The sequence below is a fragment of the Rhinolophus sinicus genome, chromosome 13, assembly GCF_057876585.1.
Source record: "Rhinolophus sinicus isolate RSI-liver-muscle chromosome 13, RSI-T2T, whole genome shotgun sequence".
In the NCBI taxonomy this organism is placed as follows: domain Eukaryota; kingdom Metazoa; phylum Chordata; class Mammalia; order Chiroptera; family Rhinolophidae; genus Rhinolophus; species Rhinolophus sinicus.
The window spans coordinates 51,571,890-51,599,146 of record NC_142513.1 but is presented as its reverse complement, the minus strand read 5'-3'; the positions used below and the strand labels follow the sequence as shown (position 1 = coordinate 51,599,146).

Genomic DNA, 27,257 nt, shown 5'->3' with positions numbered 1-27,257 from the left:
CAAGTGTGCCCCGAGAGGGGCGCTTGGCCCCGACCCCACTGGGCCGGTAGGGGGCGTCTGGGCCCTCCCGAAGGAAACCGCCTGGCACCTGGATACCCCCGAACTGGCGCGCCCCGCAGCCCCGGCCCCGCCAGCGCTGCCCCGGGTGCCCCGGGGTTGGCTGGCCCCGCGGCCCCGCGCGGCGATTTGCCACGAGCCGCGTCAGTAGCCCCGTCCCGACCCCACGGGATGGTCAGGGAGGCAGCGTCCGGGGAGGCGTGGGCGGCCGGGCGCGATGCCGCAAGGCCACCCCGCCCTGGGAGGTGCTCCGGCCTCCTCAAGTGACCAGCATCCCTTGCAGGAGCACAGGGTCCTTCAGCGGGAAGCCAGCTCCAGCCCGTAGCCCGGCGCCAAACCGCCGTCAGCTCCTTCCTGTGCCGGATGATCCATCTCCTCACCCACCCGGAAAAACATAGTCCACCGCTCACGTCCCTGTGGAGCGGCGCTCACTTCCCATCAGGGTGACTCCCTTAGCCTGCACCCTCGTCTTTCCCATCCCAAGGACTCCAGGGCCCACCAAGGGGCTAAAGTAGCTCCGAAAAGAAACCTTACGGGAGAAACGGGAGGGGGAGCCGAGGGGAAAGGACGGAAAGGCGAGGCTGGCGGAGGGACACCGAGGCCTGCGGCGTGGTGCGCATGCGCGCGGGCAGCAACGAGTTCCGGTCTGGCCGGGGCCTGTCTCCTAAAAATAGCCCCGGTGTGGGGATCCGTGCGCGGATGTCCCGGCGAGTCCCGGGCTGAAGGAGGCGTCTCCGGGCGGCGCGGAGCGCTGGTGGCGGGCCGGAGCTGCAGCGTGTGTGCGCCCGCCAGCTACGCCGGAGACACGGTGAGGGCCGCAGGCGGCGGGGCTTGGTCCTCGGGGCCGGTGGTGCCAGAGCGGGGTGGCCTCTCGGCGAGGGGGCCGGGGGGCGCTGAGGTGGGGGGGCGGCGCGACTGAGGAGGGGAGCCCGCGGGGCTCGGGGGACACCAGGACAGGGCGGCGTCCGGCTGGCAGGAGGCCGGGGTCCCGGGCGATGAGCGGTGGGGTGCGGGAGGCGGGCAGGGGTGGTAGGTTAGGGTCCACGCCAGGGGGCGAGGGGCGAGGCGCCTCGGCGGTGGGGGCGGGGTGCCCGGAGGGCGGGCCCGGGGTCTGACGGGTGTCGCGGGGCCGGCGGAGGGAGGCAGGGCAGTGGAGGAGCCTCCCCGGGCGCACACGGCGTTTGGTGCTGGGGGGCGGTGGTGGACGTCACCTCCTTGAAAGTTGACGGAGTTCCCTGGGGACCCAGAGCTTCTCCGGGGCGGAACGCCCGAGGGCCCTGCATCTGGCGCTCCGAGGCCGGGGTCTCCTTGAAGGGATTGACCCCCCAGTGCGGGGGGCGTTCTGCGCTCTTGGACTTGGAGAAGTTCCCCCACTTATGCTTTGAGAGAAGGTTGGTCTAACGGGGCGGACGCTTAGGTCCGAACTCGCCGTGTGTGTAAATGTCAGTGGCGGGTCGGTCATTGGGGCGGGCGGGGGGCGGGGGTGGCAGGGCCACCTACGGGTGCGGACACCGGACCCTGCGTGGGAACGTTGCGGGGGCAGCAGGGGCTGCGGAGGGGACCGCTCGCCGCCCCCCGGATCTCCAAGTAGATCCCGGCTCGCAGGGACGATTTTGTGTGATGGAAACTTTGCCTTTTAGTTCAATATCATCTGTCTTGGAACAGTGAGGATTGAATTAGTAGGTGACACAGTGCAAACAACTTTGGAAAAGGTGAGCCTTTCTGAATGAGAACAACAATTTGTTCCCCCCCCCCCCCCCCCCCCCCCGTGGAAGTGTAGACTTGAAGGGTGATTCCCGAGATAAGAAGCGAGCCTCTTGTCATGGTCCAGTAGCGAACCGTGTGTAGATGGGAGAATAGCAGCATAGGGTTAACCTGCATTTTAGTTTACAATGAGATTGGGATGCCAGTAAATGTGATATATCAGAGAGGCCTGCTCTGATGTGGTCATTATATATGTGTTTTAAAACAATGATTGTCTAAAATTTTTCAAGATTTTTTTTTTTTTTTTTTTTTTTAAGCTGGCATGTTTCCCTTGGGTCTTGTATCTGTGTGAAGAGAAGGTTCTCTAAAGCTGTGACGAGGTGTACATTACACAAGAGTACTTTCCCTTTAAGAATCCAGCTGTGCTGTTTTGGCAACTGCCAAGTACTCCAGTTGTCAGTTTTAAAATCTGTTACCTTGGCAGGACTTGAACAAGTCAGTCTGTGGAAAAGGTAAACAAAATAGCTTAAAAAATTTTTTTATTTTGCAAATGCAAAAATGGCATTTATTTTAAAAATATGAATTGAGGAAGTGAAGATAAAATAACTCTTGAGCTACTTACTGCTTTTGTATGTCCATTTTTTTTTGGTTTGGGGTTTTTTTTTGGGGGGGTGTATATTTTTGGAAGATTTAGTCTTTACTGTTATTTAACTGTATGGTAACTTTTGTTTTAGGAAAAAAGTCAAAATGTTTTCACTGATGTGGATGCCAATTTTAGTTAGACTTTATATGAAATGTAATGAACACGTGTTAGGTGTCATAAAATATTAAAATTAGTTTGTTCTATATGATGATACACTAATGATTCTGGAATCACTTTCAATTCTCTGAGCATTGTAAAAAGTTGTGATAATTATGTTATAATGAAAATATTCTGAAGAGCTAAAGTGGATTTAAATACTTGGTGTAGACTGTCTTTAGGTGAACAATTCTTTTGCAAGAGTGTTTCCACTGGAAACTTAATTACTAGAGCAGTCAAGATTGTGACTAGGGCCCTGCCTAAAAAAATTTGCTTTTCTGTTTCATTTAATTCACACTATTATATATGTATAAAGCTATGGTTTTATTCACATTGGAACACAGGTGATAAAATTATATTTAACTCAAATTACTTCCCAGAAAAAGTTTAAAAAAAATTAAATTGCTGAGGGGAGTGCGTGGTAGGGGTTGTTCAGTGGAAGGAAATTAGCTCATTTGGGCTCAGAAATAATAATTGTAATGTCACCATGTTGAATTATGGTTGGAGAATAACCTCCTTCCATATTGTTACAGTTTTTACAGTTCCTTAATAGGTATGTGTGGCAAAGATTGTTTTTTGTAAATGCAATTGGAAATAGTCTTTTAAAGATGTTGAGTTGTTTTGAGTGGCTTTTATTTTTTCGAAACAGTAGCATTATAGCTTTGTATTTTCCATTTAGAGTGCTGTGCAGGTTAATATTAATTTTATTGTTCAAGCAGTAGCAACGTCATTCATTAATTATTTGGTTTCCAAGAGAAATATTCAAGTGTATTCCAGGTGGTTAAGTAATTATGGAAATGTTTATAAGAACATGATTTTGAAGTTTGAAATATTTTGATTAAATCTTTTTAGTAGATTTGTGTTTTGATTTAGGGGGAGGAAGCTGTAGGCAAATTTGTTATTGGGAAGTAGCATGCTTGTCAGTCAGGTTTTGGACAGCCACCTTTTTTTCCTTCCTTTGCTGTTTTTGGTAAAAGGAATTTAGTGTAACATACAATGATGATGGTTCTGGATCGTCTGTGGTCATTTCTCATTCTGTTTTGTAATCAGACCATAGCCCCATTTTTTTGTTTTGGAACATACATATATACTCAATGGTACATAAGAATGTTACAGAGCCTCGCTGAAGTTTTATTATTACTGGTGAGGCAGTGAAAATGCTGCTTTGTGGATTGAAAATGATGGGTATTGCTTTTTTCTAGATTAGAAAGAAAATCTGTGAATGTTCTTAGTACACGGAGAAGTGAGTGCCCTCTTAGTGTTTTAAGTAGTAAGAGAAGTATGAATATGGAAAATCAAATCACTTTCAGTTAGATAACCTCCTGCAAAAGAATTCTTTCACATGTGCTGATTTGCAAGTCCTCATAAGGAAGGCTTTTGACTCTCATCATACCTTGGGACAGATCGCAGCTCTGCCACTGACAAAGTTATGAGGCGTCTTCTGTAAAATGGAAGGAATTGCACTACCTGCCCCTTGGAATTGTTAGAATTCAGTGAAATTGTGGGTGTGAAAGTTTCTAGCACCCTGCCTGGGGCTTAATGTATAGACATGCATATTGCCTCATCTCTCTTCATCCCTTCCTCCTATGGAGATTATATAGGTGCTCTGCCTAGTACCTGTACGTCTAGTGTCTGTGACCAAAGGGCTTCAAATAATGTATAAAAGCCAGAGACCGTGCATATATTTGTTTGGGGTGCAATATCTCAGCATCTTCAGTTCATTGTCAGATTATACATAACATGTTTAGTTGGCTGTTCTACGTTAGGTTTTTGATCTGCAACTATTGTTTGATTCTCCCTCCATAATCTCCCCCAAATATTAAAAAAAAAGTTAGAATTAAATATCAGTGTTTCCCCTATTCTTCAGGGAAATATGACCTTTAGGAATTATCTGTGGGCGTTGTCTTCAAGATATAGTAATTAAAATTTGAAATTAGAAAACTTTTTTAACAACATACCTGGACTAAATATATTTTAAAAATAGCTTTTCTATAATTGTTTATACTTAATTTTTCACCAGCTCTGTGGAGCTAAAGGGTTTGATCTGGGTATGCTTTCTCTGTGTACTCCATAATATATGGACCCTGTGTCTAGTTTATCATAATTGAGTATAGACTTATTTGTTAATAAGCCTCATGTATAGCAAGTGATGTGTATTGGCACACATTTAATAAACCCTATATTTTTGTATAGTTGCTTGCTATTTACCGAATAATTATATTTACTGAATTTAATTGATATTTGTTGAACTTAATATTTATTTAATATCAGATTATCTTAGTAATTACTTGAGTGACATCATAAACATGAAAGTTAGAAATTAGCTGGTTTGTGGGGTGGAAAACCAATGTCTGAACATTAGTGCATAAGAGCAGGTAATTTACTTCTTCAGTTTAATACCTGATGATACTGAAAGGGTGAGGAATTACTAACATAGGTGCAAAACAGATGCTACTCAGTCAGACTTCTAATACACATCAACCACGGCACATCTTTTGATGGTTGTCTTGAATCAATACTAATTTTATTTTCTTCCTTATACAGAAATGCACACTTTACAAACTTAAATTCAACCTTCAATAAAGTTGTATGTTTCGAGAAATATTTTGGTAGTGGGTGGTAAATTTCTACTGCATGAGCTGGACCCATTTCCTGGGTTATTTTTGTTACCAGCAGCAGATGCGGGCTGACTTGGATTAGTTTGAGGTATGATTTGTGACCCTTTGGGACAAGGAATACTCTTCGTTCCACCTGGTAAGATAACTTGTGGCTGTGGGCTTATTAAAACAAGGTTTTCTTGCATTGGCTGATACTATGTTTGCCTGTCTTGCCTCTTGTTCCCACCCGTAGCAATCCAGTTTTTACATAGAGACTGGAATTCTGTTTTTAAAACTCAGATCTAAATGCCATTCTTCTTTTAAGAAAAACTTTGAAGGCATAGGCAATCCATAGAGAGGTTGGCCTCTAAAATCCGACAGCCTTAGAATACCTACTCTGGCACTTTGTATTCTTTGGCAAGTTCTCAATCTTCTTGAAGCTCAGTGAATAACACAGTGATTCTAATATTATTTATTTCATAGCGTTGTTGAGAGGATTCAATGAGCTGTATATTCTCAAGCCTTTTGCTTGGTACCTAAAATGCAATACATTTTGCTCCCTACCACTACTACCATTACTACTCTGGCGATTGCTGTTATTTTAGTCCTGGGTCACTTTATAATACGATTCTGTCCTGTCTTTCCAGGCTCATCGTCAGCCACTCCCCTTCAATGTCTGTGACCCACTTAAGGCCAGCTGTTGGCTCTTCCCTGAAAAGGCCATGTCCGCTGATTGCTACCACTTTTATTTTTCTAACCCAGAATTTTCCCTGAGCTTGATACCCATTTGGAAATCTAGTTGGAATTTCAAGCATAGTATTAGCCCATATGACTAAAACATAGCTGTTTATTCCTCTCCCCCAACCTTCTTCCTCCCGTCTACCCCCAAACCCTGGTGTCTCTGGTGGCTTTCTCCATCTCAGGAAGTGGCAGTACTTGAGCCAAGAACTGCAGCTATCGTTCTGGATTCTTTTCTTTTCTCTCAAATCCATCCACACGTTCTGTTGTACCTTCAGGATTTATCTCGAGCCAATCCACCACTCAGGTGTTCACTGCCACCTCTCTTTTGCAAGGCACTGTAATTTCAGGCATGAATCACTGGAGTAGCTTCCTAACTGGTCTTCTCGTTTCTTTCCTTGCTCCTCACAGGTTTTTATCACACAGCAGCCCCAGGGATCGTGTCAAGAGCTAAATCATGTCGTGTCTCTACTTAAAAACCTCCCAATGACTTCCCATTCCTGTTGAAATAAAGCTTGTGCTCCTTTCCATGGCCGGACTGCCCCGAATGACTGATGTTTCTTCCCCTCAGTCAGTGGGTGCCAGCCACACCGGCCCCTCGGTGTTCTTTGAAGTCTCTGTCCTTGTTTTAGGGTCTCGCACTTTTTGTGATACCTTCTTGAGATGCTTTTCATGAGCTCGCTGTGGCCGAACCCCTAGGAATGTGGCCCGGCTCTGACTTTGTCACCGGGATCACCCTGTTTCATGCTGTGCTGCATTATATTCTCACACACCTTGTGTATTTTCTCTAAGGTACTTATTGTAACGGGTACACATCCTGTTTGCTTACTGATTGCTTATTTATGGTCCTCCTCTGTTACCTGGATGTAAGTTCATGAAGGCAGAGGCCGTGTCTGTCTTGGTAGCCGTAGCTCCAGGCATTAACCCACTGCCTGGCTCAGGGAAGATAGTAAATATTTGAATGAGTGCGTGTCTCTTTGTTTATATTTTAGCCAGGAAGTGGAATGCTCCCTTGCCATATACGTACTGAACTACTTGTCCTTTAACTTGTAGCTCAGGTGTCATCTGTGATACCAGTTTTAATCATTAGACAAAGTTTTTCTCCCTCGCTCGCTTTTGACACACGCACTCTCTGTAGAGCAAATACCATTTTAGAATATTTGGAGTATTGTAATTGATTCTCTTCTGCTAGGCTGAGTTGCTGCTTCTGAGACCATGTTGCTCTTTTTGTATGCATAGGACCCGCCAGTCTACAAGGGTATATGGGGAATAAGCAATAAATGCCGAAGTTTTCCTAGTCACCCAAAATAACCAACCGCAAACTAATTTTCCCAACCTGCCTTTGACTATCATGAAGGTACTTTCCAGGCTATAAAAGACTACCTTACGAATCTGTATACGTATTAACATAGTGTCTGTCATCAGCATTCTGGGTCAGGGCAGGAACCCCAGAGCTGCTGAGCACAAGTGGCATTTCCTGTTATTCCATGTGGCTTTCTTGCTGGGCCGCGTAGCCATCTTGTCTGAGGGCTGTATTTCCAGTTTGGAAATGCATATCCCTGTAAAAACAGTGTTAGAAATGGTGATTAGTTACTAGTTGCTCCTTATGAACCGGCATCCCCTTCATTCCCTCCCTTCAGCTTCTGCAGCAAATTTGATGTTATTTCAGAAAGGTTGGGGGGAGGGGACGCCGCAATTTAACATAGTATACATGAAATACAATACTAAGTCAACTGGATTGCTAACAAAGATTCATCAAAGAGCTTTTGTGGACAGCGTTAGGGACCTAACCACGATTCGTAATAGTGAAAATCATCCCACGTTCTAAACAGCTGACTTCCAAATAGGCTTTGGAACATATGCCCTTTGCAAGTTGGGGACAACTTTAGCAAAGAGTTTATTTTGCTATTGAGAACCTTTTTCTGAATGGTGTTAAACTTAATTTGATATGGACTATGAAGGGAAAGGAAGAGAAGAATCTGGGAGATAAGACTTTGTTTTGCAGAAATGGCTCAGTTTCCCCAAAGTAAAGTTTTAGTATTGGCAAAAGTTTTTTTCTTTCTTTCTTTTTTTTTTTTTTAACTTTTTTTGTTTTGAAAAAGACCTTAGAGAAAAGTTACAAGAATAGTGCAATGAACACCCATTTACCTGTCACCCAGATGCACTGAAATTGTTAACATTTGGCACGTGGGCTTCATTATTCTTTGTATTTGCAGAGTGGCCCCACAGTCTGGAAACAGATATTACTATTTTATTTCCAGGGTGAAGCTCCTCGATTACGTCTTCTGGAGTGTGCCAAAGATGCAAGTTTGCTCAGTGCTAGTCAGAGGCATATCATCCGAGGCAGAAAATCACAGGTGCATGCAAGGTGGAAGTGCTGTGTCAATGAACTGTGTACTTTGCTAACAAGCGAACCACATGTTAAACATAAAATGTCATTGAACATACCATGTATGGTAGTGTAACAGCAGGAATCCACTCTGTAGGTCTCCCTTTCCCTTCTCTCCGGCCTCCTCTTTGTTTCCTCTTTTTCTGCCTATTATAATTACTGTTGTTGAACCATGTGAGAGTACGTTGAACGCGATGCTTTACCCTTAAGTGCTTCAGCTGGTATCTCCTAAGAACAAAGACACGTTCTTACATAACCATAGTACGATGGAGTCGAGAAATTTATTGATAATATGCCATATAGTTTATGTTGGAATCTCTGCCGTTGTGCCAATGATATCCTTTAATAGCAGTTTTTTCCTCATCCAGTATTACCCACTGCATTTTAACTGTCGCATCTCTTGTCTCCTTTAACCTGAAACACTCCTTTGATCTTTTTTTCTTTTTCCTGCCTTGAATCGTTTTGAAGAGTATGGGCCCTTTGTTTTGTAGGGTGCCCATCAGTTTGCATCTGTCATGTTGCTGCTTTGTTGTTAGATTCAGGATATGCGTTTTTGGCAGAAATGCCACGGGAGTGATGATAATATACTCAGTGTACTCGTATCACATCAGGAGGCCGGGTAATGTCAGTTTGACCCATTGCTGGTGATGTTTACTGGTCACTGTTTGCCCGCCTGTTTTCCCCATAAAAAAGTTACTGTTGTCGTCTTTGTTATTATTGAATAATTGCGGGGAGATTCTTTGAGACTGTGTAAATATTCTGTCCTCAAAATGTTCTCATAATGGTTTTAGCATTCATTGATGATTCTTGCCCAAATAGTCATTGCTACGCTCTCAAATGGTGTTTTTCTATTATTCCTTCTACATTTAGTAGTTGGCATTTTATTCTATTGTAAAGAAGAGCTTGTTCTTCTCGTTTGCTTATTTATTATCAATATAACACATAGATTTGTTTTTATTAAGTGGGTTGTGCTCTATTACCTGTTAGGACATTATTCATTTTGATGTCCCACATTAACGCAGATTTGGTCAGTGGGTGCTTCTTCAGCTTAACTCGTTGATTTTTTTTGACGTGTTCCTATCATTTTGGGGGCACTTCCTTCTTTTGGGACAATAAGATATTGCAGACTCATCTTCTGCTTTTCCTGCTGCTGTCCTAGAATCAGCCATTTCTCCAGTGAGTCCTGGTTTCTTTTATTGGGTGAGAGTATTTAGAAACCAAGAACTGGGCAGTAGGTGTGCTCTTTGACACTGGAGATGCCTTGTTTTAGAGCCTTTCAGCGGCTCAAGCTAAGAAGGTTTGAGTTGATGCTGATTCCTCAGGCAGTAGATGGTAGTTTCCCTTTACATTCCTGAAACGCCTTAGAAGGAAGTCTTTTCCTTTGAAAGTGTTAACAATTCAAATGACTCCTTTCCCTTCATTTTCCTGTGTAATTCTGTAATGGTTGGGTCTTGTCGTCCAAAACGTACTTAAAGTTTTTTGGGTGTAGGAATCCTGTTTTATGTCTCTTTGTATATTCAGTGAATGTGTTCCATCGTGTCGAGCAGAGTTGATACCATATGTTGTTTCTGTTGTCGTTGTGTAATGACTCATTATCTTTATTACTCTTATGCCATAATTCAATATTCTTGTTGTAACATTTTAGGTAATTTTGTGGACTGTTTGAATTGGTGATTCATTTGTTCTGTTTTTTAATAACTTTCTTATTCTAGAAGAAATGAAGAACTTTAGAGTTTTTCAACTTTAAAATTTAAAAACCTAATTCCTGAGATGAAAGTCTGTACTTAAAGACCTTGGCATTGTTGTTTTATTCTTCAGCAAGTAATAACCTTTCTTGGCATCACTTTAATTACAAAATGAGATGATATCAAGATCCTTTGTAACTTTACATGCTTTATACCTAATTAACATTGAATTGTTGATGAAAGTAAAATGAAGTGCCACCAAGTGTAGTGGAAGGAATATTGTGTTCCTGAGCCAGGAGTCACTGGGTTTTCTTCTTTGTAAGCATTGTGTTACTTTGGTGATGCGTTTCCCAGTGGGGTCTTCATTTATTACCGTACTCGTTGGGTCCGCTGGGCTGGGTGGTGAGGCATGCCAGAGAACAGGCCTGGGCTTTCCCAGTTGGACGGGAGTATGGGCAGATATATGTTTACAATCCACTTTGCTACGTGTTCAGTGTGGACAGTGCCCAGTGCTCTAGGAACACATAGGAGGGGTGATTAGCCCAGTTTCCGGGAGGCAGGAAAAGTGATCCCAGAGGAAGGGACACCTTCAATTTAGGCTGAAGCCTGTAGCGTGAATAGGACTTAGCCTTGTGAAGACTGAGCATTGTGTTTACAAGACCTTTGTTAAGGAGACGAGATCCACTCAGTGAGCTTGAATTGCTTGGAGAAACTCAAGTCCACTGTGGATGGGTCAGGCAGTGTGAGAGAGGGCAGGCCCCAAAGCATTCGCGGAGAAAGATGGGGCTGAGGAGGTAAGTGGGGCCCGTTTGGGAAGAGCTCTTAAGCTGTTATGTTAAGGAACTGTTATTATCCTGGGGAAACTGGAAGCATCTGAAGCCCGGGAGGAGAGTCACAAGAAAAGATAATACTGATTGCACTGTGGAGGATTCTTTGGAGACAGTTAAAGCTGGTGGGCAGGGAGAGTGGTTAGGAGGGTGTCACAACAAAGTAGTTAAGGTGGCCTGGACGACAGCAGTGGTGTGAGGACTGAGACAATAGGTGGGTTTGAGAGATACATAGGAGGTAGAGTGAAAGGTCTCAGTGATGGAGGGAGGCTGTGTGGAAAGTGAAAGAGAAAGAGGTGTATGGCGTGGGCTATTGAGGCGTGAGCGGGCAGTTGGTGCCAGTGCCTGGAATGATAAAGAGGGTGGCAGAGGCGGATGTGTAATTTACTATCAGAAGGGGGGCAGTTCCTGGTCATGACAGAGGCCCCAGGATTGGGCCATGAAATGGGTATTTGATGAGGAGTGGAAGCAAAGCTATAAAGTGGCGGGGAACTGAGAGGATTTGTCTACAAAAAGCGGAAGGCAAGTCTTGATATTAACTCACGCTTTTCTTGTCTCTGTGAGCTAGATGCTTTTGAGGGGTACCGGTCATTATTTTTTAGAATGTCTTTCAATTTGGGCTTCTTTGATGCTTTCTTATGATGAATTTGGGATTCTGCATGTTGGGCCATCCTACCAGAGAAGTGATGGTGTCACAGCTGGAGGTACATTTTGTATCGGGGGGTATATGATGTCAGTGTGTTATTACTTGTTAATCTTGAGCCCTTAATTAAGGTGGTCTCTGCTGGTTTCTCCATAGTAAAGTCATACAAGTAGTTTTTCTCTTTGAAAATGGTAAATATTTTTGGGGAGACATTAATTTTCTGTTTCTCCTCCGACTTTCACTCACTCATTTTAGCATCTATCGGTGGGACTTACCTGTTGCAATTATTACTGTAATACTTACCTAATGGTGATTTTAGAAAAGTTTTTTGTTCCTTTCTCATTTATCAGTTGAAATTCTTCTGTAAGGAAGAGATGTCCCTCCTCTCTCATTTATTTATTCAGTCACTTATTTACATTAGTATAGACTCAAAGATATATTGTAGGTTATAATCTCATGCTGTCATTGTTTTATTGCTCAGATCATCCAGCTTTGGCCATTGAGAGCTCCTTCTGGTTGACTCCTGTGTGCTTTTGACACGTCTCCATCCTTTTCTGAGAACTTCCTTCCTTTCTGGTACGACAGGAAATTCCAGGCTCATCTTGTGCTTGACCTGTCCCACTCCTGGAACCATCTTCTTTTCCAAAGAGCCCTGGCTCCTTTTACTGGAGAATAGCATTTAGAAACCAAGATATGGTGCTAGGTATGCTTCTTGCTACTGGGCCGGCATTGCTTCTGGGCCTTCTCGGCAGAGCTAAGGAGTAGACGTGTGTATACGAGCCCACATATACACATCCACACCCAGTGCTATACTACAGCCTCTGTGTTCCTAAGAGCCCCTGTGCTATGTGAAGTTGTGTCATAAATGCCATGGGGTGGGTGGACTCAGTGGAGCAAGCGGAACACACTCAAAAACCTGTCACTGACACATGAGACAGAAAGAATAGGCACCTACTAAACCTATGGAAAACAGCAGCATGGTATTAGAAGGTTAAAGGGTTAAAGTAATACATAAATACATAGCAAATGTGATAAAACAACCGGTATGATAAAATCAGTACGTTTGCTTATGTAAGTGAGTGTGGTTGTAAGGTGCTGTGGGTGTGGCTAGAGTGTTGTCACCTGAAATCAGATGACACCTCACACCAGGTGTGGATGGATTTGGCTCCTAACACACGCGGGCCACGGGCGTAGCTCGTTTTCATTTGAGTTACTTCTCCCTTGCATGCCTCACAATTTCTTCTTCACTTCTGTAATAATGTTTAGTTTTTTCCATTTCTCCTTTGAAGTCCACCAGCTTTTAGAATTTCTCTTTGTATTTTGTCCATTTTTGTTGTTAGCGTTTGAATTTCTGATTCTAAGTGGTTTTCATATCTTCACAGGCCTGTTTGTTTTTTTCTGCCGTGGGGGTTGGTGTTGGGAGGGGGTTTTCCTCAGTCGATATGTGTCACATTCTGTTTCTTCATTTTGTGGATTTCACTTTTCTGTGGTTCATGTGTATGGTGTTGCGTGTTTTCTAGAATTCCTAGTGTACTGGTGCCTCTCTGTCAGCATAGAACAGCCCCGTTACTTCAGTGGTTTTTATTTGTTTTGTTTTAATGGTCGGAGAAGGGTTGTGAGACTGAACATTTTATGATTCTTCACTTCATGGTCTTACAAGCTCTTCTATTTCCTGCTTTTTCTTTTTCCCTTTATTATCCAATTGCCAAAGGACACTTTCCCTTCCCTTCGCTCATTTTCTTTGCCGGAAGCTACACGTGGCAAAGTTGTGCCCCTTTCGATGGCGTCTACTTCTTAAATGATGCCTTTAGCTCACCACACCTTTGATCTTGCTTCCCAATTCTGATCCACCCAGACACTGGGCAAATGTGTTCAGATTTAGGGTGGGTTTATTATTTGTGATGGTCCTGGCAAATGACCGTTAGGCCCCTTAGTTAGCCTCCTTGCCACCAAGCCTTGTGGCTGAGTGGGGGCGGGGGGGCCATCTGAGAAATCAGGTGCTGGGATTTGATGAGTTTTCAGTGTTCACGCACAGTTATTTTGCAGGATTAGCATTCTTTGTCTTCAGGCTGTGGTGAAAGCGAGGTTTTGTATAGAATTTCCTTTTCCTTTATTATTATTTTTTAATATGGTTTAGGGGAGTATTTTTAGAGTTCCTTAGATCCTCTGCCATCATTGTTCACGATAAAGTGTCTACTATTGCGGGGGTGGGAGGTGGGAATCTACTGACTTATAGTGTCAGTGCCCCGAAGCTTTTAGTTAAGAAAAGACGGGCAGTCAACTTCCACTGGAGCTAGAGATTCCAGCAAGTACCTCGCGTGAGAAATAAGCTAATTAAATATAAATATTCTTACTTCATTCTGCTAGCGTGCAAATGCAGCTCTTGGGTTATTGCAAGAGTCTTAAATGCTTTTTTTGGTGAAGCAAGGTCATTAATACAAAGGTTTGTTTCTGTGATGTGTATTGGAAACGCCTTGGTTTTATTATAACATGAATGAGTTAGAGGCCGGTCTGTGTTCAGCCAAGGGCTTCTTTGGTACCTCTTTATTCTAATGACAAGCCAATGTGTATAGTTTTTGGAAAAGGTAACTTCTAAACTTGGGATTGATCCGGTAGATGTTAACGTCTTTGAAATTAAACCACATGTACTTCTTTTCATTCTTTTTCTACTCTCTCTTGGTTTTCTCGGTTTTCTGATCTTCACAATTGTCCTTTGATTACACTCAATGGTAGGCGTGGTGTTATTCCTCGACTCTACCTTCAACTGTGTTTAGTAATGTGGCACTAAATCTGTTTATGGTCGCTCAAGTTCATTGTTCTTTGTCTTTTATACTTTTTAACATGAGCTATTTAACAAAGTTGGAATTATGTGTTGGAGTTGTTTATGGTTGGTTTCTAGAATTCAGTTGTTTAAGTTATTTATTACCTTTAAGCATCTTTCTCTAGAATTAACAAGTTTTTTTTGGGTCAGTGTTTTATGTTGTTGGAGTAGAAATGGACTTGTTTCATTAGTCATTTTACATTTCTTTTTGTAAAAATATCAACCAGCATGAAAACGCTTATTAACTGGAAGCATCAGAAATCATTCCGAGTATAAATTAAACCCTTTGCTATTAACGATGTGTCCTTGGAGTCTCCACCTGGTTTTCTCATGACATTTAAAGCCGATCAGTACCTAAGCCCAGCTGTCTGTCTTTGGAACCTCATTTATGAGCTTTCATTTCTTTCTTCACATTTTTCGTTGTCTCAAGTAATGACTTGATGGGCTCTTTATACACTTCTTTTTCATTGCACGTCCCCCCACCTTTACTTTCAAATGGCAAACATGGTAGCCCCAAAGCAACGGCCATGGTGTGGCTCCCTCACTCCCTCTTTTGAGCTCTACCCCAAATATTCTTCCTGCTTTAACTATTGTTTCTGTATTGTTGATTATGAAATATAAACACACATAAATACAATACAGCTCTTTGCTTCTAGGAGGGAATGGCTTAGGGAGGGTAAGAACCACATCAATTACTTTGGTATATTAATTGCCATGTGGTTTATAAATCGTAGACATAATAAGTGGAGTAAGGAGTTCAGGGAAGGAAGAGGTCAGAGGTGATCAGGGCACGCTTCATGGAAGAATTGCTGCCTGAGCTGGATGTCAAATTTTGTTGTCAGAGATGTGGAAAAGAGACTCCACATAGAGAAAAGAATTTGAGCAAAAGAGCTAAACCAGGAACGTGAGAGGCATACGAGTATATTGGACACAGTTTGGCCAGAACGGAGGGATTTTCAGAAGTAGACGATGGTAAAGTGGGGAAGAGAGCTGGAGGGCAGACTGTGCAGCACCTCAAATGTTGCACAGGTTGGACTTTGTTCTTCAGGTGAGGAAGGGCTCTTGAAAGTTCTCAAAGCGTGGAAGTGACCAGGGCCACCTTTACTATGTCCAAACAGGATAACGAAATGCTGTGTATGTCCGTATGAATGAGGCTCGGTTCCTTGAAGAAGAATGAAAACATCACTTTTCAAACAGCGCAGTGCCAGGTTCATTCTTTACTTTGTCTGATGGAAGTTGGTGGGGATACATGCCTTTCCAATAGAAGACATAGGTAAAGGTGGATTATCCTTTTCACATTCTTCTCCGTAGCCTGCTTCTTGGTCTTTCCTGGGCCAGACCAAATGCTGTGCTTTCTGTAAAGAACTGATTTCTTTCCATTAGTGTTTTTCATTTGAAATCTTGTATATAGTATTTTGTATCTGTCTTACTGTACAAACCATATGGACTAAAATCAATAGTTTTATACACACTGCATGGAAGGGTTTTGTGCTCTCTTAGTTCTTCTTACACTCTTTTCATGTAGATTCTTAGTAAACATACAGTAAATGAATTTATTAAAATTGCTCTCTTTCAATTGACCCTAGATTTTGCACTTTGCTAGATTTAGATTGAGCTAAGGTTTTGAAAAGATAACTTTGTTATCTCTACCCCTGCTAGTCTAGGTCAGTAGTTCTCAACTTCTTTTCTGCTGTGAGATATAGTAGATGAAATTTTGACACGTGCACTTCGTGTATCTCCTTAACAGAGAAGTCAGGTGTTACAGTGATTTATAATTGCCACAACTATCCGGGCTCGTGTTGTAGGTGTAACAGGTAGTAGATAATGGGCAGTTACTAGACAAGTAGCTATAACTCTTCCCGATTTTCTTCCACTTAATTGAGAAGCCATATCAGAACGTGTGCAAAGGTGAGGCTGCGAGAAGAATCAGATGACCGTCTCTCTCGTTCATTTTAAGGTCCAGGCCACCACTTCAGAAGTACCAAATTACTTGCAAGAGAAATCCCAAGTTATGGTATCTTTCAAGATGACTTTCAGACCTTTAGGATTTCTTTTTTTCCATCAGTGGTTTTGTTGTTTGTTTTAAAAAGGTAGAGCCCCATTTTACTGTGGTTTAGACTGGTAGTCTGGATTTTACTCCTGGATTCCATTTCATTTCTATAAACTTTAGAGTTTGTGTCCCTAGGAAGACCTCTGAGGCCGCTTTCATTTCAAAACTTGAGGAAGTTGCAGAATATCATGAATACATTGTCCAAACTTATTCTACATTCTCGCCAACATCCTTATTGGCCATTTGTTTGACAGTTTACCAGTCAGACTGTTTAACCAAAGTGATGTATTGTTGGCCATTATGTTAAGTGCTTAGTGGCACATTTTAAAGTGTGTTCATTTTTAAACTTGTTTTATGTGTGGACAAAATGTGCTGGTTGTTAGAGTTCGGTGGTTGAGGACTATAAAAATGACACAGGTTCCAGTAACTTCATGCCTGCAGAGGAGTACTGGGAGTGCTGGGTGGTGGGCTAGAACAAAGGGAACTTCAGCATTTCAAAAGGCACACCCTCTGCTGGAAGTGTGACAGTGTCATCGGAACATGTGATAAATGTTAGTGTTAAATATTAATGGAAAATTGTCAATATGGTTGCTCGTTATGGATTGAAGGGATGATAAATTATTTGGGAGACTAAATTACTAGATACTAGTAATTTACCTAAAATGCCTAATTACCTGTGGCATAACGACAGATACGTGAATTACTCTGAGGAAGGTACCATAATGAAGAGAGATTATGGAAAAGAAAATCTGAAGAAACTCTACATTTTTTATTATTAGACTAGAAGCTGGAAATGAACACAGATTAAAAAAAAACAAACTTGTGTACCAGTTTTCATGGCAGCATTACTCATACAGGCAAAAAGTGGAAACAGCCAACCCAAAAGTTCATCAGCTGATGAATGAGTAAATAAAAGGTGATCTTTCCATACAATGGAATATTATTTGGCGATAAAAAGGAATGTAGTACAGATACATGCTACAGCATGGCTAGATCTTGAAAATATTGTAAAGTGAAATAATCCAGTCACAAAATAAAGTACATACAGTGTGTGGTTCAATTTATAGGAAATGTGCAGACTAGGCAAATCTATAGAGACAAAACGTAGATGCCCCATTGCTTCGGGCTGGGGTGCGGGGTGGGACGGGGGCTGCTGGTGGGTAGCAGGTTTCTTTTAAGAGTGGTGAGAACGTTCTGTTATTAGATAGTGGTGATGGCTGCAGATTCCTACGAATGTAAGAAAATATTAAAGTGTAGACTTGACATGGATGGATTGTATGGTATGTGAGTTATATCTTAATAAAATTCTTCTCATTTGTAAAAAAGGAAGAGAGCGTGAAGAGCTGTTTGGGTAGAGGAAGCGATGGCATGGTGGCAAATGGCCGTTTCTTGGCATTAGTGTACTGTCAAATTACGACACAGGCGCTACCTTCTCTGTCCTCTAGCAAAGAATGTAATAGGTTATGTTTTCCTGGGGTTTGGCACCCAGCTTTTAACCTTACGGAGGCTGGAATTGGGCATTATACCTGTTGACAGGGTTCTCTTGCCTTTCTCTTACCTCTGTATTTTTTTGTTACCAAATTCAAATGCTTTCCTGTTTTCAAGGTAGTGCGTAGTTGTGTTCTGCCCATCTGTCCATCCTGTATCCCGCTTTGCTCTTTTTGTTTATATCTACTCAAGTCTATGTCATCTTTCTTACCTTCTGTAATTGGAACAGTCTTTTTGTGCTTAAAAATCACTTTCTTGGGCTGGCCGGGTGGCTCAGGTGGTTGGAGCGCTGTGCTCCTAACGCCGAGGTCGCCAGTTCGATTCCCACATGGGCCAGTGAGCTGCGCCCTCTGCAGCTAAGATTGTGAACAACGGCTCTCCCTGGAGCTGGGCTGTGGCGGGCTGCTGTGTGCTGCCAGGACGGGCTACCCACGACTGGCAACCTATCACCTCAGAGGGGGAGGGGTGGTGGGAGCGCAAGGCTCATAACACCAGCATGGGCCAGGGAGCTGTGTCCTACACAACTAGACTGAGAAACAACGGCTTGAATCGGAGTGGGGGGGGGAGGCGGAAGAAGGGGGGAAAATTACTTTCTTCCTTAAATGCTTGCGTCTGTGGGATTTTACTGACTTAAAGATATTGTTTCTTGTGACTTAGTATTTACTTACATGTTTATAAATCGTCCTTTTAAGGCCTTAGTAGTATTTTTCTTTTCCAATTCTAGCATCAGATATTAAATGATTCCAAACATATTCCAAAATTTCTAATTTGGTTTTTGCTGCAGTGTTTGCCTTTCTGATGTCGTCCGTGCACAAAGTGATGAGTTTTTAATAGGAATTTTGTTAACTAATTGATTTCCAGTGACATTATCCATCTGTTCCTTTTGCCCATTTTCTAAGTTATTTCTTTACGAATGTACCCCCCCCCCATGTAATTATAATGATTGTAACGGTGATGATTTAAGAAAACAGCCTCAGCAATGAGCTCACACTTACTGAGCTCCAACTGTATGTCATACACTGCCCTAAGCACATTATATGCTTATTTAATTCTCACCACCAAATTTATGAAGTTTATGAACTAGTATTATGCTATTATAAATGAAGAAACTAAGACTTAAAAGATAATGCTGATGGTTCTTGGTCTTAGCTGTGTAAAGTCAGAGAAATCTTTTAATTATGTATGTACAGCTTTCCAATGTTGAGGGCTGGCTCACAATGTGTGAGTTGTGGATCTTTGTTCTTAGTTGGTGGCTCAAAAATTTGCAAATTTATTTCTAAGTAGAATAATACAATATGTACTCGCTAGTGTTTGGCTTTTTTCCCCTCACCATGTTTTTGTCTGTCAGTAGTTTGTCCCATTTTGCTGTTGCCTGGTGTTCCGTTATATAATATGTTTATACCACAACTTCTCCATCCCCTTTCTATGGACGTTTTGGTTGTTTCCAGTTTGGAGCTATTATGAATAAACCCCTGTATACGTTGGAGTACAAGCCTTTGTGTGGACATATGCTTTGCTTTTTCTTGGGTAAATACCAAGGAGTGGGATTTCTGGATCAGATGGTAAGTGTATGTTTTACCTTTTAAGAAACTGTGAAACTGTTTTTAAGTAGTTGTGTAATTTTACAGTACCGGCAACGAGAGCGGCAGTTTCTCCATATCTTCATCAACACTTTGCGTTGTCAGCCTTTTTAAGTTTAGTCACTTTAGTGAATATACAGTAGCCCCTTTATCCACAGGGGGATATGTTCTAAGACCCCCCAGTGGGTGCCTGAAGCCACAGATAGTACCAGATCCTATATATACTATGTTTTTTCCTATACATCCCTACCTCTGATAAAATGTAATTTATAATTAGGCACAGGAAGAGATTAACAGCAATAACTCATAGTCCAATAGAACTGTTATAACCGTGGACTGTAATCAGCTATGTGAACGTGGTCTCTCCCTCTGAAAATACCTTATTGCACTGCGCTCCCCTTATTGCACTGGGCTCCTTGCAGAGAGCCCTGCACGGCTTCTCTGTGGCCCAGCTGGGATGCCAGCCTCACCGCTCTTTCACTTTGGGGCCATTAATACGTAAAATAAGGGTCACTTGAACACAAGCCCTGCGATACCACATCAGCGGATCTGATAACTGAGAAAGCGGCTGCGTGACCAGTGGGCGGGGAGCGTGTAGAGCGTGGGTGCTGTGGGCAGAGGGATGGGTCACGTCCTGGGCTGGACAGCGTGATTCCCTCACGCTGCTCAGAATGGCGTGCCTTCGAACACAGGAATTTGAAGTAAAGGATGGAATTTTCCATGTAATATTTTCGGAGGGCAGTTGACCGTGGGGAACTGAAACTGCGGAAAGCAAAACCGCAGATAACGGGGCACTACTGTACACTGCAACTCTTTGTAGTTTGCACTCGCATTCTTTTGTTGAGTAGTGATGTTAAATATCCTTCATTTACTTGGTATTTATGTGTCTTCTGTGGCGAAATGTCTGTTCAAATCCTTTACCCATTTTTAATTGGGTTGTTTGCTTTCCTGTTACTGAACTGTAAGAAATCTTTATTCTGGATAGAAATCTTTTTTATTCTCACCATTATCTTTTGAATATTTTCTACCTTATGTGGCTTGATTTTTATCTCCTTAATGGTGCCTTTCAAGCAGCAGAAGTTTTGAACTTTGCTAGTGTTGTTTGTCAGTTTTTTTTTGTTGTTGTTTATAGTACCTCCTTTCTGTGGTCTATCTGATAAATCTTTGCCTCACCCCCACCATGAATGGGTATTTTATCATAAATAGATGCTTTCTCTACATCTGTTGAAATTAATCGTGTTTTTTCTTTTAGAATATGTTAATGCAGTGAATTACACTGATTGACTTTTGAATACTAAACCAACCTTGCATTCCTGAGACAAACCCCACTTGTACTGATATTTTCCTTTTTACATGTTGCTGGATTTGACCTGCTAATCTTACTGGTGTTTGCATTTATGTTACAAGTGGTATGCAGTTTCTTTTTCTTGTGGTCTCCTTGCCTTGTTTTGGTATCAGGGTTATGCTGACATCTTTAAATATGTTGGGAAGTTGTTTCCTAAAAGAGTTTGTGTAAACTGATACTGTGTCTTCTTTAGGGAAGCCATCTGGGTCTAGAGCTTTCTTTGTGGGAAGCCTTTTGATTTTGAATTCAATGTCCTTATTAGATAGAGGGTTATTTAGACTTTTTTGTGTTGGTTTTGATAATCTGCACATTTCAAGGAGTTTTTATTTCTGTTTCACTTAAGTTGTCAAATATATTGGCTAAAATTGCATTCAATATTACCTTAATATGCTTTTAATGTCTGAAATTCCTGTAGTAATGTCCTCTCTTTCAATTCTGATGTTGGTAATTTGTGTCTTCTCTCTTCTTTTCTTGACCAGTCTAGCTGGGGTTTTGTTTTCAAAGAATCAGCTTTTGTTTTCTTTGTCTATGTTTACCTCTGATCTGTTTTACCAATTTCTACGTTATCCTTACCTCTATTTTTCATTTAATGTGGGTTCCCCCCCAGCTTCTTAAGGTGGAAGCTAATTTAGACCAATAATGTTAAACCTTTATTCTTTTATAATATAAGCACCAAAAAATGGTAAATTTCCAACTGGCCTTAGCTCCATTCCACAGGATCAGATAATGTGTTTTTGTTATCATTCAGTTCAAAGTATTTAAAAATTTCCCTCATGATTTCTTTGACCTATGAGTTATTTCCAAGTACTTAGAAAAAATTTTACTTAGAAAAAATTTCCAATATCTTTCTGCTATTTATCTTTAATTCTTTCATGGTCAGAAAACATGGTTCTTATATTTTTCTGTGTTTTGTTTTATGGTTCAGCATATGTTCTTTTGTTGACTGTACCAAGAGACATGTACACTCGAATGTTTATTCTTATGTAGTTGGTTATAATGTTCAGTTAGGTCCAGCTGGTTCATAGTGTTGTTTAGATCTTCTGTATCTTTATTTATTTTCTATATACTTTTTGTGAGGAAGTATTGAAATCTGCAGCTATAATTGTAGATGTGTCTTTCTCCTGTTAGTTCTGCCAGTATTTGCTTCATGTATTTTAGAACTTTTTTATTGGCTGTGTAAACGTTTAGGATTATTTTGTATTTCTGATAAATTGACACTTTAAGTAGTATGATATAGGTCCTTTTTTATACCTGGTAATATTCTTTCTCCTGCATTCTCCTTTGTCTAATATTAATATAGGCACTTAGCTTTCTGAAGATTGGTGTTTGTAAGGTATATCCTTTTCTGTTTTTTTGTTTCACCTACTTTATCCAATTTGACAATCTACTTTTATACTCTGCTAGTCTCTACCTTTTAATTGGGACATTTAGACCATATATATTTAATGTAATTATTCATACAGTTGGATTTAAGTCTACCATCTTGCTGTGGTTTTTAAATTTTATTCCACCTGTTTTGTGTTTCCTTTTCGTCTTTCCCTACCTTTTTTTTAGATTGTGTATTTTTTTAGCATTCCACTTTATCTTTCTTGGCTCATTAGTTTTATTTGACTAGTTTCTTTTTAAATTTTTTTTAGTAGTTACTCGAGGATTTTACAGCATGCATTTGAACTTACCATGATTTACTTTCCTCACTTTATGAATAATGTAAGATCCTTACTACAGTGTGCTTTCCTTTCTTTTCCCCTTGTTCTTTGTGTTGTTTTTATCATTCAGTTTATTCTACATGTTCATATTACTATACCTTGTTGCCACTTTTGCTTTACACAATCAAATATCTTTTTAAAACTTAAATGTTAAACTCACATATTTACCATTTCTGTTGCTTTTTCTTTGTGTAGAACTGGGTTTCTAGCTGCCATTTCTTTTTAAATTAAGACATACTCGTATTTCTTAGAGCAGTTTTAGGTGCACAGAAAAATTGAACAAAAGTGCAGTTTCCGTCTACTCGCCCCTTTCCCCTTCTCCATCTCCTCTTATTAGCATCTTGCAGTGGTGTGGTGCATTTGGTACGTTGATAAGCCAATCAGTCTTGATACATTATTATTCCCTAAGTCCATAGTTTACATTAGGGTCTACTCTGTTGTACATTTCTGCTCTCCTTTTTCTTCCTGAGGAACTTCTTTCAGTGTTCCTTGCTGGTGACAGATTCTCAGTTTTCGTTTGTATGAAACTGTCTTTATTTCCCTTTTATCTATGAGGGATGTTTTTGCTTTATGTAGATTTTATTTTACAGGTGTGTTTTTTCTTTCTAGCACTTTAAAGGCGTGGTTTCTGAGTTTTAAACTTAATTTGCATTGTTTTCGACAAGGAGTCTGTGTAATTCTTATGTATAGTGTCTTCTCCGGCCCCATCTTTGTCTTCTTTTAAGACTTTTTTCCTAAATTACTGGATTTCAGCAGTTTGATTATTAATGATATGCCTTGGTGTGGTTTCTTTGTGCTTAACCTGTTTTCGTTCATTGAGTTTCTTGAATGTATGTGTTCAGTTTTCCTCAAATTTGGAAATTCTTTGGCCCGTATTTCCTCAGATAGTTTGTCTTGCCATCCTTCTGGGACGCCAATTTCACCATTTTTAGATTGCCCTTGATATTCTCACAGGTCATCAATGCTCTGTTCTTTGTTTCTTTTTTTGCTTTCTATTTTTACATCCTCAATTTAGGAATCTTTTTTTCCCTACACTGTTTAATCTGTTGGTAAGTCTATGCAGTTTTTTTTTTTTTTTTTTTTTTAAGGTACTACCGTGTTCATTTTTAGAGATCCATTTGATTCTTTTTCAAAACAATTGTTGTCTTTTTAGTTCCTGCTTTTTCTTTAAATTCTTTAATATATTTACAATATTTGAAAGTTTATGTCTTTAAAGAGATCATCTCACTTGTATCTGGGTCTGTTTCTTCAGTAGATTTCCCCCAGGTCTGGGTCACACATGTCTCTACTTTCTTATGTTTACTAGTAAGTTTTGTTCGACTCTGGGACATGTATCACACCCTTGTCTGGATTTTGTTGATTTCTTCACAGAGATTTTAATTTTGGCAGGCTGTTACATTTCTTGTAGATCTCTTTGAACCTTTTAAGGCTTGTTTTTCAACTTTGTTCTGGCAGGGTTAGTGTAGCCTTTATTCTAGAACTAGTTTAGCCCTGCTACTAAGAGGTGCCTCTGCTTCAGTTTCTACTGCTAGCTCCAGGTTTCGACGAGATCTTTCTTCCTTCTGGTCTAAGGTTGGATATCCCGTCAGTCTTCTGTACCTCTGGGAACATTTGAGCCTACTGCTTCCCAATCTTGTTCTTTGCCTGGCCTTGTAGAGTTTTACTTGATTCACGCGTGGCTCTACGTGCGCTGAGAAACTTCGTTGTCAGGAGTGGTCACAGTCAGCCACTGGTGGCTGCTGAGACCTTGAATTGTGGCTGCTTTGAATTGAAATATGCTGTTATATATAAAACACACTCTTTCAGGAACTTATGATGGAAAAAAGAATGTAAAATCGCTCAATTTTTTTTTATGTCAATTATATCCTGAAATAGTATTTTGAGCATATTGGATTAAATGAATTACGTTAAAATGAGTTTTCCTTGCTTCATTTTACTTTTATGATATAGTTACTAGAAGATGTCAAATTACGTTTCAGGCATACTTACGTTTCTTTTGGGTAGCGCTGCTCTAGAAACCGCTCTGCAGATCTCAGGCACACTTTTCGCAAGCTCTGTCCTCTCTGTCCCCTGCCCCATGGTTTCCTGCGACCTCCATCTCCTGTGTAAGTTCTGCTCACTGAGTCTGACACATTGGCTTGGCTTCCCACTGCTGCACGGCCTTCCTGACTCTAAGCCAGGCATTTGTAGAGCACACTTGCCCTTTCTTCAGGTATCGCAGCACTGAGCTGCTGGTTGTCCAGTGTTTAAAATTATAGTTTTATGTATCTGGTCAGTTTTCTGGTTGATTTCAGTGGGAGAGCATGTCTGTTCCTACTAGTGCCCACATCTGGCTGGTAGCAGAAATCTGTTTAAAGCCTGAGTACTTTGATGCCCAAGCATGAGAGCTGACCCTCATTTGAATTAAAAAAAAAACCAAAAAACCCTTTGCCACTAACCCTCAGTTTTGATTGCAAGCTGACATTCATATTGGAGCAAATAATGCACCTTTTATTGTGTTTATAGACTGTTCTTTATGTGTTATTTTTCTCCGCCTGTTTCATTTTTATCTTACTCTGCATTGATTTTAAAGCTGTTTGTTTTCACATAGAAACCTCTTTTCTTTGACACTGCATTATGCTCGGACCAGAGGTGTCCAATGAAATCTTGATGATTTCCAAACAAAGGGCGGTAATTTCCTTCATAAATATCTTGAATTTTTTTTTATAATCAAGGTTTGAGGAGATGCTTAGGTTTTTAGGCCCTTAAGATTTGAAAGTAGGAATCTTAATATCATATCAGGAGCACTTTGGTTTCTCTTTACTTTCCAGCTTATTGGCCTTCACTGATTAGGCGCTTGAATAAGTTAATATAGACCAAGGGATAGGAGTTGGGAGCAAATTATTTTGGGTCACTGAGGTCTTCATTTATCATCAACAATTATACTAGGTGTTTTCTATTTGTTTGATAAAGCATAGCTGAGATATTTAAAGAGAGGAGTTTGAATCTTAGTCATTTCATTTAACCCTCCTTGTTAATATGGAAAACTGGAAGTTGACAGTAACTTGTGCCACAGTATAAAACATGATACTCAGTGTTTAACGCAGCATTTATCATTGAAATGATAATGCCTTCAAAGGTTGCATTTGTTTCAGAATACCTTCTTCAAAAGTGTTTTTTCTTTTTTTTTTTTAACCATGTGATTTCTGTGACATTGTCTTGTGTAACTTTCAATTCTGGTAACTGTCATATAGACATTTAAAATACATTTTACAAGTGACTGAGAAATTATCAGTATCCATCATTTTTCTTCCCAGCAGGCACCCCTCTGTGATTTGTCAGGGATCTGTCATGCAGGAGTTGACTTGCCATGTGTATCAGTGTATATTGGACGCTTCTTAAACATGTTAGTTCTCTGATGCTGAGATGTGCTCTGCTGTCTTTTGAATCTTGCAACAGTGCACGTTCTTCTGGCACGTCCTTCATTCATTTATTCAGTAAAAGCATCGATTGGACTGTGGTTAGGCGCAGCTGTTGCAGCGTGCCTGGATTCTAACCCCGGCTTCACCACTTCACTAGCTCAGCTGCGTGACCTTGGCCAGTTGCTTCTTAGTATTTGAGTTTCCGCTTGAGGATGGATAATCGTGAGGTTATTGCTGGCTTTACATCACTTCAAATATGCAAAGCAATGAGGATATTGATTAGCAGATAAATACACCAATGTCACTGCCGCTGTTGCAGTTATTATTATTATTATTATTATTATTATTATTATTATTATATTAGGTCTTCCCTGGATACCTTTTTTCAGATTTTCATCCCCTCCCAGTACTTCCTTCCTTGCCCAATTCTTTTCTCATTAAGGACTTTTCACTAACCGGCCACGTGTGTTACAAACATTGTGCATTGCAGGTCTCCCCCAGTAGAATGTGAGGTTCATGAACTCAGGGGTCGTGATGGGGATTTATCCCTAGCGCCTAGAACTGTGTCTGGAATACGTTATGTTGGACACTCAGGAAATATTTTCTGAGTGTATTACATGGAATTGTGTGCCAGGTATTGACTATATATTGGGGATAAAAGAATGAACAGAGTTCCTTCTCTTAAAACAAGCATATAGTGTAATCGAAGAGCTTCAGACTTAGAAAACTAACCGAGCTCCTTTTGCCCCTGGGACTGCTGATAATGGTAAAGGCGTCCTGAGGATGCCCTTACAGAGGGTGACATTGAACGACAGTTGATCCAGATAAGAGACAAGGGTGAAGCTTGTTTCCAGGCAGAGGTAACGCCTTGAACAGAGTTACAGAGCTTGATACTTTGGGCCATGGCTTGTAGACCAGGTTAATAGCAATGTAGGTTAATTAGAAGTAGAGAGAGCTAGGAGGCTGGTTGGGACCGGGTTTGGGAGGGATAGCAATTAGAGGCACATGTCATCTAGCCACGCCTGGACAGAAGCAGTGGGATTTGGAGGTTCAATATATGAAATTTAATTATAACTGGCTGCAGCACTAGTCCTGCTTTTGGTTTTATTGTTTGAAGGTCAGGGTGTGTTTCGTTGAAGACTGCTATAAAAGAACTCTTAAAAACTTGATTTTTAGAATATTGCCTTTTAGAAACAATTTGAGAACTATGTACAAAACACAGGTCATCAGTAACAGTTCTTTTGCAGAATTGAGGAACGGATTTTGATGCAAGAATATGTGCCATGATGTGTAAATATCAAATTTGTGTTTAATCAGTTATTTACTGTGGATCAAATTGCTAAACTTTTATGTCTGCTGTGACACTGATGCAAAGATGTTATTAAAATACATGTTAAAATAATTAGTTTTGTTTAGATCGAGGACCC

The 27,257-nt window shown here is 41.0% G+C and overlaps 1 protein-coding gene across 21 annotated transcripts in view; it reads left to right on the top strand.

The window, feature by feature from the left end:
- MEF2A (myocyte enhancer factor 2A) overlaps positions 1-27,257 on the top strand; it is a 118,587-nt gene that overhangs the window by 387 nt on the left and 90,943 nt on the right. For 2 of the 21 annotated variants that reach the window (XM_074317930.2, XM_074317942.2), the window contains exon 1: positions 56-865. The exons of 3 other annotated variants lie outside the window; for them this stretch is intronic. The gene's annotated coding sequence lies outside the window, so the exon portion shown is untranslated. Of the gene's footprint in view, positions 1-48; positions 866-1,182; positions 1,449-2,078; positions 2,274-27,257 lie in introns of those variants that run through there. 16 more of the 21 variants (XM_074317945.2, XM_074317943.2, XM_074317935.2 and 13 more) reach the window with 12 other exon arrangements.